Genomic DNA, 20,818 nt, shown 5'->3' on the forward strand with positions numbered 1-20,818 from the left:
AGATCTCCTTAAATACAATATAAAGTAGTAATATTCTATTTTAATAGTATTAATCAAATCTGAATTACAAAGAATCAAAGCAATGGTTATACAGATATTTCATTCAACAACAACAACAAAATTAATTATAGCCGATCATCTGAATGACAGGAGCTGTGTTCCTATTTCCTGCACTTAGCACAGATCTGACCACACTAACCATATGAAAAAAGATTTGATTTATCTAGAGATTTCAACTGGAAAAGTTGCATGCATTTAATTAGATCTATTTTTATTTATTTGTAAAGGAGAAAAACTTCCTATTTCTTGTTCTAATGAATATTGCATGCTATAAACGGACAACCCAAAATATATTTGGAGGAATTTGGTTTCTTAAAATATAAAAGTTATTATTCTACTTATATTTATTATAAAATCATAATTTTATCAATAATAAGCAAAATTTTAAAAAATCTACAACCATTCTGAACAACACATCCTTTTTTAATTCTTTGTTTTCATTTTTAGTTTATGTCTAGTCATTCCCTATATATAAAATATACTCTAAGTTACATTAATATTTAAATGTTTTTATTTTTTCAGTGACTTTCTAATCATTTTACTTCTAGTTACATTATCATTTTAAATAATTTTATAATGTATTTTGCTTTGAACTAAATTTGTGTTGCCTTTCCCATATTATGTCTACAAATTTTATTAATTAATGTGGCATTCAACATTTTTGTGAATACAGTATTTTAGGTTTTTGAGTTATTTAGAACTTGCCTAAACTAGAAAAATTACCAAGAGTAGTGTGGTTGAATGAATTATTATCTCCAACTATCTGCTCCTTCTTTGTGGAAGGATTATATGTCCATACTCTTTTCCACATGACTTGAGAGACCTTCCTAATAGGTAGTATAAAAAGTTTTTGCATCACTGTCAGAATTGTTTATATGACTTGTTTGGGGCAATAAAACAGAAGCTGAAGTAACAGTATGATAGGTCTGAGCAGAAGTTTTAAAAGAGATTATGTGCTTTGCGTTGGCACTTCTGTCATGAGAACAATGCTCCTCTTTGAGCTCATGCCCTAGATTAAGAATGCATGTGGAGCAGTTCTACAGGTGGAAACAAAACTGTAGTCTATACAGCAATCACGTGTATTGAGAAAGAAATGGCATATTATAAGTCACTGTGATTTGGGGTTTGCTTGTTACTGCAGCTGATTGACAGATACAGGATTAGTGAACCAAAGTTATTGAACATTATGTTGGCTCCTGACAGGTATTGCTGATTTGCCTTCCAAAAGATTTTGCACAAATGTATGCTGACACCAGAAACGTGTGGATATATCAGTTTTACCATGCCTTCCCTGTATCAGTTAGGGTTCAGTCAATAAAGAAAAGGCAAACTAGGTATTTTATTTTATATTTTTGAGACAGAGTCTCACTCTGTCACCCAGGCTGGAGTGCAGTGGTGTCATCACTCACTGCGACCTCTGCTTCCCAGGTTCAAATGATTCTCATGCCTCAGCCTCCCGAATAGCTGGGAATACAGGCGTGCACACCACCATACCTGGCCTTTTTTTTTTTTTTTTCCAGTAGAGACAGGGTTTCACTGTGTTAGCCAGGCTGGTCTCAAACTCCTGGCCTGAAGTAATCTACTCATGTTGGCCTTCCAAAGTCCTGGGATTACAGGTGTGAGCCACTGTGCCCAGCCCAAACTTGTTTTCTTTTTTTGAGATGGAGTCTCACTCTGTCACCCAGGCTGGAGTGCAGTGGCGTGATCTCGGCTCACTGCAAGCTCCGCCTCCCGGGTTCAGGCCATTCTCCTGCCTCAGCCTCCCAAAGTAGCTGGGATTACAGGCTCCCACCACCACGCCCGGCTAATTTTTTGTATGTTTAGTAGAGACAGGGTTTCACCGTGTTAGCCAGGATGGTCTCGATCTCCTGACCTCGTGATCCGCCCACCTCAGCCTCCCAAAGTGCTGGGATTACAGGTGTGAGCCACTGCGCCCGGCCCCAAACTAGGTATTTTAAAATGAGGGAGCTTAATATACACAATTAATTGCACAGATGTTAGAGGAGTGAAAAGCTAAATGGGAAAGCTGAGATAACACAGAATTAATAACTGTAGGACATAGCTGCCACTTCTAGCTCCCAATTCATAAGCTGAAGTCCTGTCCCTCAGTACCTCAGAATGGGCATGAATAGAGATAAAGCTTATATTTTTATTTTTGTTTTATTTTTTGAGATGGAGTTTTGCTCTTGTTGCCCAGGTTGGAGTGCAATGGCGCCATCTTGGCTCACTGCAATCTCCACCTCCCAGGTTCAAGCGATTCTCCTGCCTTAGCCTCTCTAACAGCTGGGATTACAGGCACACACCACCACACCTGGCTAATTTTTGTATTTTTAGTAGAGACGGGGTTTCACCATGTTGGATAGGCTAGTCTCAAATTCCTGACCTCCGGTGATCCACCTGCCTTGGCCTCCCAAAGTGCTGGGATTACAGGTGTGAACTACCACGTCCAGCAGAGATTAAGCTTTTGAAGAGGTGATTAATTTCAAATGAGTTCTTTAGGGTGGGGTATAATCTAATCTGACTGGTACCCTTATAGAAAGAGGAGATTAGGACACAGACATAGCCATACTCATCTGAGTATACAGAGGGAAGGGGTGGGGTTTATCCAAACTTTGGAGTCAGAAAGGCTTTGCAAACCTTGAGCTTGACCATGAGTTTCTGAAGGTGCTTCTAAGGAGGTATGATGTGGCTGATCAGAAGTACTGAAAAAAGCCAAAGTAAAAAATGAACTTCCTTAGCTAATTCTGGTGGGAAGTGCAGGATTACATCACTAAGGAACACGACAAGAATAGATTTTAAAAAATGTGTAAACTTTGTTCACTTGGGCTTTTCACCCTCAGTTAAAAAGAAGGAACAAGGATCTTAGTGATGACAGGTGTCAAACTTTTTAAATTTTCTTTATATTTATTTATGGGTCACTCAGCTCTTATATGAACTTTTCTATATCTAGTGACAGCCATTATCCTGCATTCTCCATTTAATTTTCTTCCTGCATGGTCTGTTTCCTTGAGGATGCTTTATTATGTCGTTTGTTTCTCCATCTCATTACAGACTTTTCTCAGTTGTCTGGTAATCTTAGATTGTCTGCTTCTGATTTACGAATGGGAGTCTAAGGAGATGGTAGAAAAGTCATAGTATTTGTATGTATATAGGTAGTGAAAGTTGGAAGTGTTTCCTAAAGGGTGATCTAAGATGGAGCATTTGCTGGCAAACACCCCAACACCCCCATGGTCATTACCCTTAGGTGTTTCCTTTTGGGATGATTTATTTCCCAGAGAGGAGTCCTCAGGGTCCTCTTTGGAGGGTAAGGGTTGGGCTAGCAGCATTCTGGAACTTGAATGGGGGAAGGGCACTGGAAGGTGTTACATTTAGCATTCAGTAGGTAAATGGTCATCCTATGCCTTTGATGGTTGCAATTACCTATGCTTTAATATCTTCTGAGAATAGACACCAGGTCTTCTTCCAGCTTAGAAGGGGAGGGAATAATAGGGTCTCCAACCACTTTCATACTGTCTTCTTATTTTAACCACTCCCTTCAAAATCACTTAAAATTCCTAAGCTCACTGCTCATTATAAAGTACAACTCCAATCAGTCTGCTTCAATGCTGGCATAGGATTTGGCTTCCTTTGTTCTATTAAGTCAGTTACCAATTCTCCATCTGCTTTTTAGTTTTTAAAATCATGTTACTGTTGTCTTCTCTCACGTTCACCCAATTGTTATGGTTTTATAGTTTTAAAAAATCCTTTTCATGAAGTTATACTAGAGTTTTGAGAGAGACTGAATTGACTACAGTCTCTTTGGAAGCAATTCCAGTCAGGTTTCCATTCCAGCTACTCCATGAAACTTCTCTTGTCAATGTCAGTGATGACCTTGACCTGGCAAAATCAGTAGGTCGTTTTTTAAATTAGATTTCACCTGACCACTTAGTATTCAGTAGAGTTGATCACTCCCTCTTTGAAACTCATTTTTTTTTCACTGGGTTTCCAGGACTCCACACTTTTTCTTTCTGTATAATTGATAAGTTACCCATTCTGTCTCTTTTGTATCTTCTTCTTCTTTTTCTTTCCGGTCTGTAATGATTGGAATACACTAAAGTTCAGCCTCTGGAACTCTACTTTTTTCTGTCAACACTTGTTTCCTAGGTGATCTTATTCAATGCAGTGTCTTTAGGCCATAGCCATGTATTAGTTTGCTAGGGCTGCTGTAACAAAACACAGTCTATCTTCGATGGTTGAACTTAGATTTTTTTACTTTATAGTGGTGTGCAACACACATTCAGTATAAACTACTCCAATTACCAATAAAACTATTCTATTTTTTACTTTCAGTAGAGTATTTAATAAATTACAAGAGATACTCAGCACTTTATTATAAAATAGGCTTAGTGTTAGGCAATTTTGTCTGATTGTAGTCTAATGTAAGTGTTCTGAGCACATTTAAGGTAGGCTAGGCTAAGCTATGGTGTTCAGTAGGTTAGTTGAATTAAGTGCATTTTCAACTTATGATATTTTCGGATTATGATGGTTTTAATGGAACATAGCCCCATTGTAAAGTGAGGAGCATCTGTACCACAGACTAGGTGGCTTAAATAATGAAAATTTATTTCTCAGAGTTCTGAAACTTAGAAGTCCAAGATCAAGGAATCACAGGTTTGGTTTCTCCTACAACATGTCTTGCTTATAGATGGCTGCCTTCTCTATGTATATACTAACATGAATATGGCTGTGTCTGTACCTAATCTCCTCTTTTTATAAGGATACCAGTCGGATTGAATTATGGCCCACCCTAAAGAACTCGTTTGAAATTAATCAACTCTTCAGTTTTATCTCTATTTATGCTAAGATATTGAGGGATAGGACTTCAACTTACAAATTTGGGAGCTGGGGTGGGAGACACAATTGAGCGGACAGTCTACCTATAAACCAAAAACTTTTAAACTTATATGTGCAGTTGCCATCTTTCTCCTAAACAGCAGGCTTTTTTTTTCATTAGCTTTTGTGACTCTCCACTTGCAAATCTAATGAGCATCTCAAATTCAAGATGTCTCAATAAGAACTCTTGACTTACCTTTCCCAAATTTTCTGCCATTTTCTTCCAATTCAGAAAATGGAACCACCGTTTATCCAGTTCTTCAGCCACACCCATATCTAAGCCATCAGCAAGTTCTGTGAGCTCAGCATCAAAATCTGTCTGGAATCTGTCCTATCCTGTTATTCTAAGACAAGTCAACACTGGCTAACACCTGGACTCTTTTAAAACTATCTAAGTTGAACTCTGCTCCCAACCTTAAAGTGATCAAAGGATTTATACATTTTAAAAATGAATGTTGCTGAGGTGAAAAAGTTTTTGGATAGGATTTTTCAGATGATAACTTTTATTTCTATGTTTAAATATGAAAATATGTTCAACCCTGTGTCTATATACGATAGTCAAATTTTCAACCAAATTTTATTAGTTGACTCTATCAAGATTGTTACTACCCTTAGAAAGTAGGTAAGACTGGGGAGAAAACAAAGATAGATTAGCTTTCTATTTTACCTTTAATTTCCTCTGTTAGATTTAACTCTCTCTCTATATATATATATAACTCTCTCTCTCTCTATATATATATTCTTCATTTACATATAGCCCATTTATAACTTAGCAACCTCAGCATACATTGAGTAAAAAATCATTCTGTATTAAGATTATATTCATATCCACAAATTTGTTTGAATAGTTTGACTGATGAACAGTCAAATCAGTCCAAAAATCAGATATCACTAAAAAAAAGTTGTCAGTTAAAAAAAGTTAAGTATTTTCTTAAATGTAAAACTGTTGACTTACAACTTTCTTTTTAGACCAGTGGCCTTTTTATTTTTTACTCTTTAAAAATATGTTTCACAAAGGTATATCTTACATATAGAAATTTACCAATTGTAAGTGACAATTTGATTTGTGAGTACTGGTAGATAGTTAACCACTGCTACAATTATGACAATATAACATTTCCAACATCCTTAAATTCCCCTTATATCCCTCTGCAGTCAATCCCCTACCCAGGGCCCATCTCTGGCCACAACTTATCTGTTTTGTTTACTCTTGCCTTGCATTTTCTAGTATTTAATAAAAACTGAATAATGCAATCTGTTGTTTCTGTTTGCTTTCATGTAGCATGATTCTTTTGTGACTCATCCATGTTGATGAATGTTCTAAAACCCACATTATATTGCTATTATTCCTGCTTTAGTTAATTGCCTTAGCAAAATTATTCAATGGAAACATTTTTATTTAGTTATATATTTACCATTTTGGGTGCTCTTCATGCTTTGTGTGGATTGAAATTTTTCTGCTACAATGTTCCTCCTCCCTGAAGAATTACTATGATTTTCTTATAATACAGGTCTGTTCGTGATTAATTCTCTCAGTGTATTGGCCTGAAAATATTTTTTATTTTGCTTTCATTTTTGAATGAGATTTTTACTCCTTAAAACTTCTTGATTAACAGATAAATTTTTTGGACCAGATCTTTAAAGGTATTATTTTATTGTCTTTTGTACTGCATAGTTTCCAGCAAAAAATCGGCTGTAAATCTTTATCTCTTTCCTCGAAACATTGATGTCTTTTTTCATTTGGTTGCTTCAAACAATTTTCAACTTAGAACTGTTTTCAGCAACTTAACTATAATGTGTTTAGGAGTAGTTTACTTACGTTTATTCTGTCTGGGGCTTATTGAATTTTTAGATGTATGAATTTATAGTTTCATCAGATTTGGAAAATATTTAGCCATTATTTCTTTAAATATTTTTTTCTGCCTTCAATACCTCTTCCTCTAGAGCTCTAATTATGAGAAACAGATAATTAATATTTTCCCACTGAATATTAATGCTTGGTTCATTTTGTGGTCATTTTTTCTCTATTTCACTTTGGATTGTTTATATTGCTATGTTTAGAAATGCCCTGATCTTCATAATGTCTCATATACTATTAATTGCATCCACTGTGTTTTCATTTCATATATTATACATTTTTAAAACTCAAGATATTCTTTTTTTGCTTTTTTGATATATTTCATTTTTCTTCATTATGTACACGTTTTCTGCTACATAGGTGAATATATGTAGCATGTTTATAGTAGCTCCTTCAATGTCCTCTTTTATTACTATTCTATCATGTCTCTCATTTTTGCACTAGTTTTTACTTTATTTTAGCTAATTATAGATCATATTTTCATGTTTCTTTGTAGGTCTATTAATTTGTGTGTGTGTGTGTGTTTTTGGTTAGACATTGTGAATTTTACCTTGTCATATTCCTCAAAATAGAGTTGGATTTTGTTCTGGCATAAGACTAAATTCCTTGGAATCAGACGAATACTATCAAAGTTTGTTTGTAAGATTTGTTAGGTCAGGTCCAGAGTTGTCTGTAGTCTTAGGCTAATTCCATTCCACTATGAATGAGATATTCTTTTGAGAAGTTTATCTAATACTGCTTATTTTCCTATTTCTTTCCAATCAGGCCAGTGAGGATATGAACTATTCCCATCACGATATCAGCCTCTGGAATTGTTCTGAAAACTCTTTTCCATTGGTTCTTTACCCAGCCTAAGGTAGTTTCTCTCACATATTTGCATCTCAGCATAAAGCCAAAAACTAGAAAGTATCCCCTGTGTAGAATTTAGAGCTCTCTTTCTGTGTATCTTCCTCCTCTCCAGTAGTCTCTCCTGCAAAGCTGTCTTGTTCTCCCAGAGCTTCAATATGTGATTCCTTAATGTAGTGAGACATCTGGACACTGAGGGTCTCCTGCCTGTGTTGCTGCTTGGAAATTGCCTCCAGTAAAATCGAGGGCCCACTTTATTTTTTTCTGTTTTATTCAGGGATCACATTCATCAATCATTTGTTGCTGAAAGCTTAAAAAAAAAAGTTTTTTAAATTTATTTTGTCCAACCCTCTAGTTGCATGATGCAGGAGAATAAATTTGGTCTCTGCTCCTTTACTTTGTTCAGAAGTGGAAGTCCTGTATATATTTAGCTATTTGTTTGTTTGTTTGCTTGCTGATTTTACTAGTAATCTATTAGTTTTAATAGAAAAGGGATTTTGATAGTGTGGCATACATTACACAATCCATGCAACTGTTTGAATGAATAATTAATAGTTATATCACAAGTTTAAGGGCACGTTATTCCTAAATATTTTTAAAATAAAATGGTGATAGATGAAAATTAAATACAGCAACACGTCAATTTGCCTTCAGGCTCCATGGAGGATGGATTCCCCCAGGTATGAAAGTTTGCAGAAGCTCCTGTCTATGAGTGTCCAGATTCGCAATGAGTTTATAAGTCTGCTTTGCAAGAATTATTAGGTTGGAGCCCACCTTGTACACCATTAGCACCTTCATCATATCTTAGTATATCTAAGAATCTAAAACATTGTTAAAAAAATGAAAACTGTAGTACTTAAAATTTTTTTTATTTCACAACAAAGATTTCTTTTTAAAAGCATAGTATATTGTTTAGTATAAGCCTATTGAACGCAGGCACGTGTTTTCTTTCTCATCTTTCTTTTTTCTTTTAGTTCTTTCTTCCTTTTTTCACTCATTCCTCTCATTTTCTTTAACAATAGCCTCGTGAAAACTTTGAGATGTTTGGAGATAATGAGCTTGAAAAAAATCAATGTTTATATTCATAATCTAGATCACTATTCAGAGGTTATTTCAGTGGCGGCACAGTGGCCTATGCTATTTACCTCCTCAGCCCACATAATAAAGGGAAATATTCTCTAAATATTCACTCTACCTGCATTTAAGAGCTTTAGATATTTCTCCCAAACACATAACATGTTTTTGTAGTGTATTTCTGAAGACACGTTTTCTGAAATATGCATTAGACAGACTTCCTGAAAGATTCTCAAGAGATTCTGAGGTCTTCTCAAACTACTCACTAAAATGTGTAGCCTTTTAGCAATTATGGAAGTAACAACAAGTACTAGCTTGAATTTGATAGAATGCTAAAGTTTGTTGAACTTTAAACAAAAATATAGACGGGAACATCAAGTAAAAATGTTTCTCATTTTCACCGTTGCTTCAACAATTCTAACTCTGATTATAAATAACCTGGGTGCTGGCTACATCCTCCTGCCTCTGGAGATCTGAAAATCTTGTCCCAACTTCTATTCATAGAGTTATGATAGTTCATATCCCTCCCAATGCTTTTTTGATTTACTTATATCTTATTTCCACTGCCTTTCTCTACCTATATGCTTCTGTATCCAAGGATGCTGTCTAGATTTTACCCTGGCGCAAACATAGAAATATGCAGCTCAGTCTCTTCCCCATTTTCGATGAGAAGTTCAATGACAGACAATGTCTCATGTTTCTAGTAATTTTACTGAAGTGTTATGAAGTTACAGGAAGTCACTGCATTAAAGCCATTGCCTTCTAAACTCCACTCTGCTTCCAAATGAGTTGTCTCACATGCCAGTCTTTGGGGCAGTAGTCTAGCCCTTGTGCTTAATACTTCTTTCATAGATAGCATTCTTTCTAAGCCGCACTGACTGCTCAAGCACTCTAGAATTCAATAAATAGTGTCTCTTCATTGTTATGTATAACTAGAGAGTTTTATTACTTGTATACTTTGTAATCTTCCTGGGGACATGAGTAGGAGATTTAAAAAATAATGCTAGTGTTTTTGCTCACTACAGAAGAGACTCTCATAGCAATTCCACAGATACTCCCCACCACTATCATCCTTCAACCTCCTCCTGATACTCATAGGTGGCCAGTAGGCTCTGCTTGGCTGTATCTATTTGTATTTCAACTGATTTAGCTAATCAGCTTATATATTGGCCAGTTCAGTCAAAATAAATGTCCGTTGGTGCATTCATTTTCCATGTGAGGCCTGGTAGTTTATTCCATTGTGTATGAAAAGCACTCAGATTACCATTTGTCTGTTCTATTCTTTCTTGTATTCTGCTGGTCATATAGAAAAGTAAGAATGAAAGATAGGAGGATATGGAGTACACATTGAAATAATAATTACATTCTTCCTGGACTGTTCTTTACTCCTCTGGTGAACCTGAAAATATGATACTTGCTCTTTAATGCCCAGTTTTTGGGGTAGATATTTCCATAAATCTATCATCCCTAAGAAGTAGAATTGGCTTTGTTATTATTATATATATTTCATATATTAAATATCCATAGATATTTTCTCTATGATTTATCATCAAGGATATTGTTGTCTTCTTAACAATAAGGATTATATCTTGGATTATACAGACTCAGAATCTTGTACCATATTCTCAGTACATGTCCATGGATTCACTGAATAAATAATGATAATATTTAATATGTGACATAAATTAATAGAGTAGAACATATAAAGGTAAAGATTAATGTTGGACAAAACACCTAAAGAAAGGTTCATTAGAAAAGATACTCTAGAATTGAGCTTTGGGAAATAAATAGGATATATTTAGATGGAGAAAAATACCAGAGCATTCTGCAGAAAGAAGTATAAAGGGATGCAAAGATGGAAATTGGATTATCATGCAGGGCATTAAGAGGACTAAGGTGATTTGGTGGAAGGTACATTTTGGAAAGTTTTAAGAAATAGATTTGGACGTGTCTAGATGAGCTAGATTATCCAGAGCTGTGAACTGATGGCAACAATATTTAGATTTAATGTAGTAAGCAATAAAAAACTACCAGTAATATGATTTGATTATTAAATCTCTGTCCTTTTCTCAACCAGGAGTAGGACTGCCTTGAAAAATCTAGCTTTATTTCTTATTTTGACTATAAGCAGCTAGGAATGACTAAAGCTGCTGAATGGTATAAAATGTGGAAGAATGCAAATGGCCTTATAATATGATAATTCAATTTTGCTCGCTAGCACTCTTTTCTTGCTCTCTGGCTGTGAATGCCAGGCCTCTGAACCTGCCTGCTTGCCTGCCTAAACTGATAGCACCACCAGCTTCTTCCACTTTGGACTACATTGGCTAAGAACTCAGAAAGAATGGAGACTTGGAATCCAATAGGGAAACTATGAGAATAATCCAAATGAGATGGAGAAAGCTTGAACTTACAGTTGTGTTAGTGGGAAGACAGAAGAACTAGATAAGGAGACGAGTCAATGGAATAACTGACAAGACTTAGTGATATAATTTAGGATAGTCATGGCAATGAGAAAAACGATGGTATAATTGATGAGATAGTAGAGTACGAACTGATTTGGGTGGGTTAGAGAGAGACCATGAGTTAGGTTTTACAGATGTTCCATTTATGGTGAAGACACACCATCTAAAAGGAATGTAGTATGATTCAGTAGATTGAACAAGAGATTTCTCAGGAGCAAAAAGAAGTCCAGTGGGGTTAATTGGAGTTCAGAAGACAGGATGCATACTTTCGTAGAGGTGATAATTGAAGTTATGAGAATAGATGATCTCTCTTGGAAAGAATGAAGATGGAGAAAAACAGAGAAGTCATCCTAGTATTTTGGTATTGAATGCATCATTGACCCTAAATGCAAATAAATTAATGTCATGTTGATTCCCTTAATTGAAGACTTTTCTATAAAAAATGATTATAAGCAAAAACACTTAGGCAGAGGCTAGACCCTTTGTTAGAGGCTGAGGCACCATGAGAGAGAGAGATGAAAATTGGTCCCAGTGGTAGAGATCTTACTACAGAAATGGTGAGCACCAATCACTGTGAGCAGCTGCAATATTGAAAATAAGCTGTGTTCTTCACGCAGAAATCTGCCAGCAACCTGAATGCATGTGGGGGTCTCTGGAAGAGGAGAAACAGAAGAATACATTTTTGAAAATCCATCTCCAAAAGGCATTTTTTCTTATTGGCAGCGGACTAAAGTTTGCATAACAGAGGGAAAAGTATAGACAGCCAGGAGACAATCTGCATCATTTTGTAGGACCAAGAAACCTTCAGGCTGGAACCACAGACAATTTATTGTCCCAGAAACCTGTGAGCAAGGTCTCTCTCTCTGTTAAAGCAGGCTGCAAGAAGCTTTAGTGGGCTTTGCAGGAGATTGTAGTTAAAAAAAAAAAAAAAAAGCTTACTGACAATGCCTGAAAGCGTTCCTGCACTTCAGGTACTCTCATGTGGTCTATGTAAGCCACCTTGGAGAGTAGAAAGCATGACAATTCATGTGACCCAAATGATTTGTAATTGAATGATACTTGTGAGCTATTTATTCAGAGTGAGCTGGAAAAGGAATTTGATAGGCTGTCTTCTAATAAATAAATTAACTGATCAAAGATACAGAAACAACCAAATGTTGGGAACTTCACTTACTCAGATAAATGTAATATTCAATGATTCATATATTTTATAATTTTATAAAATTATATAATTTATATATGTAAAATTATATATTCATATATTTTATAATTTACAAAAATATATATATCATCTCACCAGCAATGAAATCTTTTAATGTTTTAAAAATAAGTGTACATTTGTAATAATGGTACCTAATAGCTGACTTACGCCTTTGACTATGAGGAACATACTTTTACGTACTCCCCACGTTAGAATTTTTTGAGATGTAAACCTGGAGTGAAATGACTTTCAGTGTTTAAGGTATGCTTGCACCAGTTGACATTCCTGCTGATGGTGGAGCAGGTTATATCTCTACAACCCTTTCAGCACTTGTGAATCTAAACGTGGTCAAGTATTACCTTATGGTTTCAATTAACATGTCTTTGATTCCTAACAATCTTGAGAATCTTTTGTATCTCATCTTCTGTAAATTGTTCCTTTATATTGCTCATTTTCTTTTCCTTTATTTTTGTTTTTAAAATAAAAACAATTTTTGAGACAGGGTCTTGCTCTGTCACCCAGGCTGGAGTGCAGTGGCACAATCTCGGCTCCTTACAACCTCTGCCTCCAAGGCTCAAGTGATCCTCCTGCCTCAGCCTCCCAAATAGCTGGGACTATAGGCGCACACATGCTATTGCTCTAGTTTTCAGTTTAGCTCCCATCATGCCAGAGGGTGCCTCTTCCAAATGCATGGTGCTAGCGGGCTTTGCCAGAATGTTTGTATACCAGAGCAAAGGCTGATGGGTTTTCTTAGTGCCCCCTCATACATGTTTATCCATGAAGTACTGTTCTAAGGCTGGAAAGTTTTTCACTCAACTTTTCTTCCTTCAACCTCTAATTTCCTCTTTAATTCTGTGTTTTCATAGAGGTGGGATTTCGCCATGTTGCTTAGGCTGGTTTACTGATTTTCCCATGAAATTCCTGTGTAGTTTGTTGATTGTCAGGAACTCCTTATAATTGGGATATTAATGCTTTGTTGTTTTTAATATTGTAAATGTCTTCTGTATCATCTTTATATTTATGATCTCCTTCATTGAAAGACAATTTTAATTTTTACTATTCAGGCAATGAGTTATTTTAAAAACTCTATGATACATATTTTTGTAACTTAAGCCATTTAGTATATTCAGGATATGGAGAAGAAGTCTCGCAAACTTTTTTTTCTTCTAGTTTTTGAAGCATGTGATATAAGAACATTTTACCCTACTTTGTAAAAATATCTACTTTGGAACAAAGTGATAACCCACAAAATGTCTCGAAACTTCTTGGTTTAGTTAATGGTCATGATTTGTTTCCAATATTTTGTTATAAAACATTTCAAGTATACAGAAGAATTGAAAGTATTGCCATGAATATCCACATAGCCACAGGCCATATTCAATAATTATAAACATTTTTCTACTTTTGCTTTAACTATATATTTTCACTTCAGAGTAAAGCTGACAATTTCTTTGAATTCTCTTTTCTCCTTAGAATATATGCCACTAAGGTTATACAGTCACAGCGTTCTGTTTAGATAATACTGAAAGATTTATTTTTCCTTCTCTCTCTCTTTGTTGCCATGTTATCAGTTCGGTAAATAATTGGTTTATTTGTTTCAGCTTGCTTTAAATTTTTAAACTTAGTATGTTTCAAACATCAAAATGATATAAAATAATATATTATTGAAATCTGCTGTCATTTCAATCATCTCAACTCTGTCAACTCCTTTCCTCATAGGTGACCATTTTTATTGTTTTTGGTTCTATCATCCATTGTTTCTTACAAAAGTAAGCAAATACATATTTTTCTATTTTCTTTCTTACACAAAAGTGTCATCAAATATTCATTGCTCAGTACTTTTGATTCTTTCTATCCTAACAATAATACCCAATATCACTCCATATCAGTGAACTGAAATCTTTTTCATTATTATTATTATTATTATTATTATTTTTTTTTTTTTTGAGGCAGAGTCTCGCTCTGTCGCCCAGGCTGGAGTGCAGTGGCCGGATCTCGGCTCACTGCAAGCTCCGCCTCCCGGGTTCACGCCATTCTCCTGCCTCAGCCTCCTGAGTAGCTGGGACTACAGGCGCCCGCCACCTCGCCCGGCTAGTTTTTTGTATTTTTTAGTAGAGACGGGGTTTCACTGTGTTAGCCAGGATGGTCTCGATCTCCTGACCTCGTGATCCGCCCGTCTCGGCCTCCCAAAGTGCTGGGATTACAGGCTTGAGCCACCGCGCCCGGCCTTTTTCATTTTTTTTATGGTCACATAATACTACATTATGTCCATGTATCATAGTTTATTTAACCAGATGGCTAGTAATGGACATTTGGATTATTTTGAATTTTTTTCATACATGTAGAGGTACGTCTTCGTGGTAGATTTCTTAGAGGCAGAATTTCCTGATCTAATGACATAGATTTCTTTAAGATAATGTGAATTCTATGGAGATTGTAACTATTTGTACACTGTTCAGCAGTATAGGATCGTTTCTGATTCTCTGCAGCCCCACCGTTAGAGCGTGTTTTCAAACTTTTGGAGTTTTGCCAATCTGATAGGTGAGAAATTATATCTCATTGTAGTTTTAATTGGTGTTTCTCTTATTACAAATGAGGATGATTATCTTTTTATATATTTGACAGTTTATATCTTTTGGGAACCTCCTCTCCCATTCTGTCTATATGGCTGGGGAGGGCCTCATTAGGTTAAGTTAATCTGCATATCTTATTCCCTTCACCACAATGATTGGTTCAGAGACAGACAATTGGCATGTTTTGAGCAAGTAAAGTCAGTTCTAGAGCAGGATTGTGCTTTTTCTTGCAGACTACAGGACTGATTCACATTTTATTCACATTCTTTACCTCATGGGAACAAAGTCATTACTTCCCCTTTTTGCACTGCCAATTTTTTAATACATTAAACAAATTATTATTACTTACTATATTTCTTAGTATATTTGAACTATGTGGAAACCAAACAAGCATATTAAGTGTAAAGATTGATCAAGGCAAGAAGTTACATTTTTGTGTGTGTTTTTGCTTATATTTTTTATTCTGAATGATAGTTTCTGTTACAGTGATTCAGATTACTATACATTTTTAACAGACGTCTTATAAAAATAAGTATTTCAGCTTAATTTATCTTATAAAATCCAAAATAAGACATCCAGAAATGGTTTAGTGGACCCTTCAGTGATAATCATTTTAAAGAGTATTGAATATTTTACTCACAACAAATAAAATGTGGTTTTAAAAATAGAAACTCTTACAAAGTTCTTAATATATTTGTTGTGAATATTAACTTTTGTAGATCATTGTCCTTTATGTCTTTCATCTGTAATGTATAGATGAAACAATGCATGCAGTAAAGGCATTGTGTTTAAAAGTGATTTAGGCATTCTGGAAAAACTTGCATTTAGTAAAATTGTACTTAGAGGAAAAAGAGGAATAGGGGTGAACCACTGAAACTCTAGGCAACTCTGTTTCCGTATCACTAGCAAAAATAATAACAACTCTGAGAACACACTAATATACCCTAAAAGATATGTCACACCCCAATAAATTAAAGAAATAACATGGCAATGTAGGACTTTATATTTAAAAACAGATGAAGGTAGCTTATTGGAAGGAAATTTAAGAAAGTCTTGGCCGGGCGCGGTGGCTCAAGCCTGTAATCCCAGCACTTTGGGAGGCTGAGACGGGCGGATCACGAGTTCAGGAGATGGAGACCATCCTGGCTAACACGGTGAAACCCCGTCTCTACTAAAATACAAAAAAAAATTAGCCGGGCGAGGTGGCGGGCGCCTGTACTCCCAGCTACTCGGGAGGCTGAGGCAGGAGAATGGCGTGAACCCGGGAGGCGGGGCTTGCAGTGAACTGAGATCCGGCCACTGCACTCCAGCCTGGGCAACACAGCTAGACTCCATCTCAAAAAAAAAAAAAAAAAAAAAAAAGAAAGTCTTGAGGTTGTTATGGAGACAAATGCAGAGTGCACAAAATCAAGAAAAATCCAAATACAAATTTCTCCAAGACAAATCATGTGACCAAATTGAGTGGAAAGAAAGAATGCCAAATGGTCCGGCATTGAGTACAGCAGTACATTCAGTTTTACTGGTAGTTGCACTTAGAATGCTTTGCCTTTTGCTAATGCTATATGTGGCATGAAATAGTAATGTGACACGAAAACTATTCTTTATACTAACATCATTTTTCTGTTTACTGAGCCACCTGTGAGCTAATTCCTGTTACAGAGACATATTACTTGAAAAAAAAAATTACTTAATAGTCTACCTTGAACAAAATAGTAACAGCTTAAGCTTCTTTCATCACTATCCTCATTTAAAATATGCATCATTTTGATAGTCTACTGATCACTAAAGTTTAAGTTTTATATATCTAAGAGATTTTCAGTACACAGTGCCAATTTGTCAATGAAAATCCATAGAAGACAAGAGAGTGTGCATTAAAATATTTACATTATTATTGTTATTAAATATTTAAGAATCTGAAAAAATATAGTTTCCTAAATAAAAAATATAATGAATGTGAATATAGATCATTTTATTAACTTCACAAAACTTAAAAGTTTCACAAATGTTCTGCATAGTCATATTTCTCAACATAGGGTATTTATCTTTATGCCAACATTTTCAAACCAAATCTTGTAAGAAATGACTAAAGTATATTAAGTTTGGCCTTCTTAGATATGCTTTAACATGTGTTTAGTTCTGATAAATTATATACCGTTTTGCACCTAGAAAACTGTATGTGTAAAAAAAATGTATTCACTCTCCCCACCATGTTCTTTGAAAGATTGTAAACAATTTTTTTCTGAACATAAATGAATAAAAGAATAATCCTTGTCCATTGGGAGCTTACTGTCTACAATGGAAAATAAAATTTCTATACTATGTGGAGTTCTGTGGTAGAGTCAATACAAGCTGTCCCAATAGAGATGGTGAGAATCCATGCTTGCCTCAGTGGTACATAGCAAAAGGCTTTCCAGAAAAGATCATGCTGAGGCTAAAAGATAAGATAAAATAATAGAGTATGACAAGAGTAGAGAAGCACATCCAGACAGAAGGAGATGAGTAAGAACTTGGCAGAATGCAACTGGACAATATTTCTGTAAGGTTGCAATGTAAACTAAATGGGAGAGTGGAAGAGTAGAGGAAGCAGGAGACATAAAATTAGATCACAGAATACCTAGTGTGCCAAACAATTGCACTTACCCTAATAGATTTTGGGCAGTGAGATAGTGTGTCAGTTGGATGCCTCTGGCAGGTAAGTGGAAAATGGATTATGAGTAAGGAACCCACCCTGAGAACTTTAACACTTTTTAAATATTGCTATTATATAGTTGTGACTGATCACAATGTAAAAACTGTAACGATTTTACATTGTTTTAATTAGATATATTCATTATGAATTAATAAAGCATATTCATTATCTCTTCCTAAACCGATCTTCCTGAGGGAGAGTATACCTTACCCTTATGTATGTATGTATGTATTATGTATGTATGTAGGTATGTATGTATTTTTATAGAGACAGATTCTCCCTCTGTCTCTCAGGCTGGAGAGCAGTGGCAGCAAGATCATAGCTCACTGCAACCTTGGACTCCTGGGATCAAGTGATCCTCTCACCTCAGCCTCCTGAGTAACTAGGATTGTAGATGTGTGATACCACACCTGACTAACTTTACATTTTTGTAGAGATCCAGGTCTCCCTATGTTGCCAAGATTTGTCTGGAATTCCTAGCCCCAAGCTACCCTCCCACCTTAGCCTCTCAAAGCACTGGGATTATAGCACAGTGCCTGGCCTCCTTACTCATTTTCATGGGTAATAATAATGGTTACTATTCAGAGATTGCATTCTGTTTTCTAGACAATGTGGAAAGGACTTTGAATATTTCATCTCACTGAATTCTTGTGATAAGATTCTAACTCTTAGCTGTTAATGCACTCACAGCCTTTAAACATTACCATCTGAGACTCTAGTCATTATGGAACAGAGAACATTCATCCTTTCTCCAATTGTTCAAATTCCAGACCTACACAATCCATGAGCATAGTAAAATGGATGTTTTATGATACTAAGTTCTGGGGTAGTTTGTTACACAACAATAGTAACAGAAAAAAAAAAGGAACTTTCATGCTTTGCACTTTATTTTGAAGGAGAATCTATCTGTATAGCTTTGTTATCAGAGTTGGATAATCTTTAGGTAATTATTTATATTTTTTTCTGTATTTTCACCTAGTCTTTCCCCTCATTCGCCTAAGTGGCAAGTTTCTCAGAGGAGATAGATGGCTGCAGTGTTAATACCCCTCTGACCAGCTCTGGTCAGTGGAGTGTCATCTTACATCAGAGGCTACTTTTCTCAGAAGAGGACTGAGAGAATAATTATGTGATAGTTAAATGTTCAAGGATAGTCCAGTATAAAACACACACCTTTGTTAATTAAAAAGTAAAAGCTTATTGGAAAATTTTAAAATAACATTCAAATCTATAGGTTATAGGCAGCTTAACTCCTGTCACTAGAAGATACTGACAAGTAGATCAATGGTAGATTACATATTATAACAAGTAGAACCCAAAATGTATAATGGTACAAACACAGTATAAGTCTATTTCAAACTCATGTAACCATTTTTGATAAGTAAGTAAGTCAAGGAGTGATCTCTTCCATGCAGTCATTCAGGAACCCGGACTGCCAGAGACTATAATTTTCAACACATGCCTTTCAAGCTGGAATAGGAGAAAATTTGAGGAAGCAAGCCAAGGGATTTTATGGGCCCAAGTATGGGTTTGAAAGTAGCAAACATTACTTCATTGGCTGGAACTAAATAATATCACTCCACTTAATTTTAAGAGAGACTGTATTATAGTCATGTACCCAGGAAGGAACGAAGAACCTGGACTTCTTCCTGGGTACACAAAGAACTTTGGTGAGCTGTAACAGTCTCTGTAACAAATACAAATGATACATTTAAATTTAGTATATTTACTGATAGTAACTTCAGAAAATTAAAATAAAATTGAAGTGTCATTTCATAACTCTTCTGGTGTTTTCCTTCCTTATTTGCTCTGTTATAGCCTTGACTAATGTCTGAACTGATTCCCCTCCTACCCATACCCTTTTCAAGATGTAAAACTGAGAACATTTCTCTAATCAGAGTTTTTTATAGCATAGGAAGATAATTCAAAATGTGACTGCAATAAAGAAAGGCGTAGGTGCTGGACTTGAGTGGCCATTCTCTGGTTGACTAGTTAGCTAAGGGATTACACTGACATGACATTTTATCTCTTTCTCTACTGCGTTCTTTTTGTGGATTGAAAAAATTCGTTGCATATTTTTTCTTCTGTCCTTGTGCTTAAACTCTTTACCACAGAGACAATTTGAACTGATTGATATGTGTGACCACAAATCAGTACAGGGCATATCAGGGTTGGAAGAGAAAACCATGAGCAGGAATTCCTAAATACTGATGCAGACAAAGTAAAACAGTCTAGTGACTTCTTTGTTTTCTGGATTCTTTCTTTCTTTCTTTCTTTCTTTCTTTCTTTCTTTCTTTCTTTCTTTCTTTCTTTCTTTCTTTCTTTCTTTCTTTCTTTCTTTCTTTCTTTCATCTTTCTTGTGTAGAAATGCCCTTCCTTTTATATATAATGGTTACAGGAAACTATATGTATTTAAATCTATATAGAGAGATTGATTTTGTATTTAAAATATACACGTATGTATTTAAAAAATATATATAGTTTGTCACAAACTAATTTGTTTTTCTAGCAATACTTCTCCACCCACAAACAAAGAGATTTAAATATGGCAAACAGAAGTTTACAAATATCCTCCCAAAGTTTTGAAATATTTCTGTCCTGTGAAAGTCAACATTTAAAAACTAGTAGCATATTAAAACCAACTTATCAAAAAAGGTTTGTCCTTGGGCAAGTCCAGGTCTTTGCCTTGTTTTTACTATCATTCACTTACCTTTCTGTTGTGTTATTTACTGGGGCAGTGGGAGTCCAAATTTTAAAGCTTTTATTTAGAACACCACAGACATAACAAGTTATAATTTTCATGTTCACATCTCTTTAAAAGTATTGTTTGTATGCTATGTAATGTTGATGCTTAAGAATAATGTCAAATTACTGTACTTAGTAAAAACTGAAAATATTGCTGTTATTGTTTTCCAAAAGATATACATAGTTTCATTTACGGTAACTCTAAAATGTAAGTAGAGGTTTTTTGTTTTTCTTAAAAAAATTAAAATATGTAATTTAAAATATTCTATGCATTTATTTTGAATGAAATAATCTCTTAAATTGATGTCAAGGACATCTATTAAAGTTGAAAATATTAGAAGATTCTCTTTTGGTTTGAGAATGTTCAAAGTGCTTTTACCTTTGAGCAAAATAACTGCGTATTGAATAAAAATCACATTTTGACTGTCTGAATGATGTTGA

Source organism: Macaca fascicularis, chromosome 3, assembly GCF_037993035.2.
Source record: "Macaca fascicularis isolate 582-1 chromosome 3, T2T-MFA8v1.1".
NCBI classification, from domain to species: Eukaryota; Metazoa; Chordata; class Mammalia; order Primates; family Cercopithecidae; genus Macaca; species Macaca fascicularis.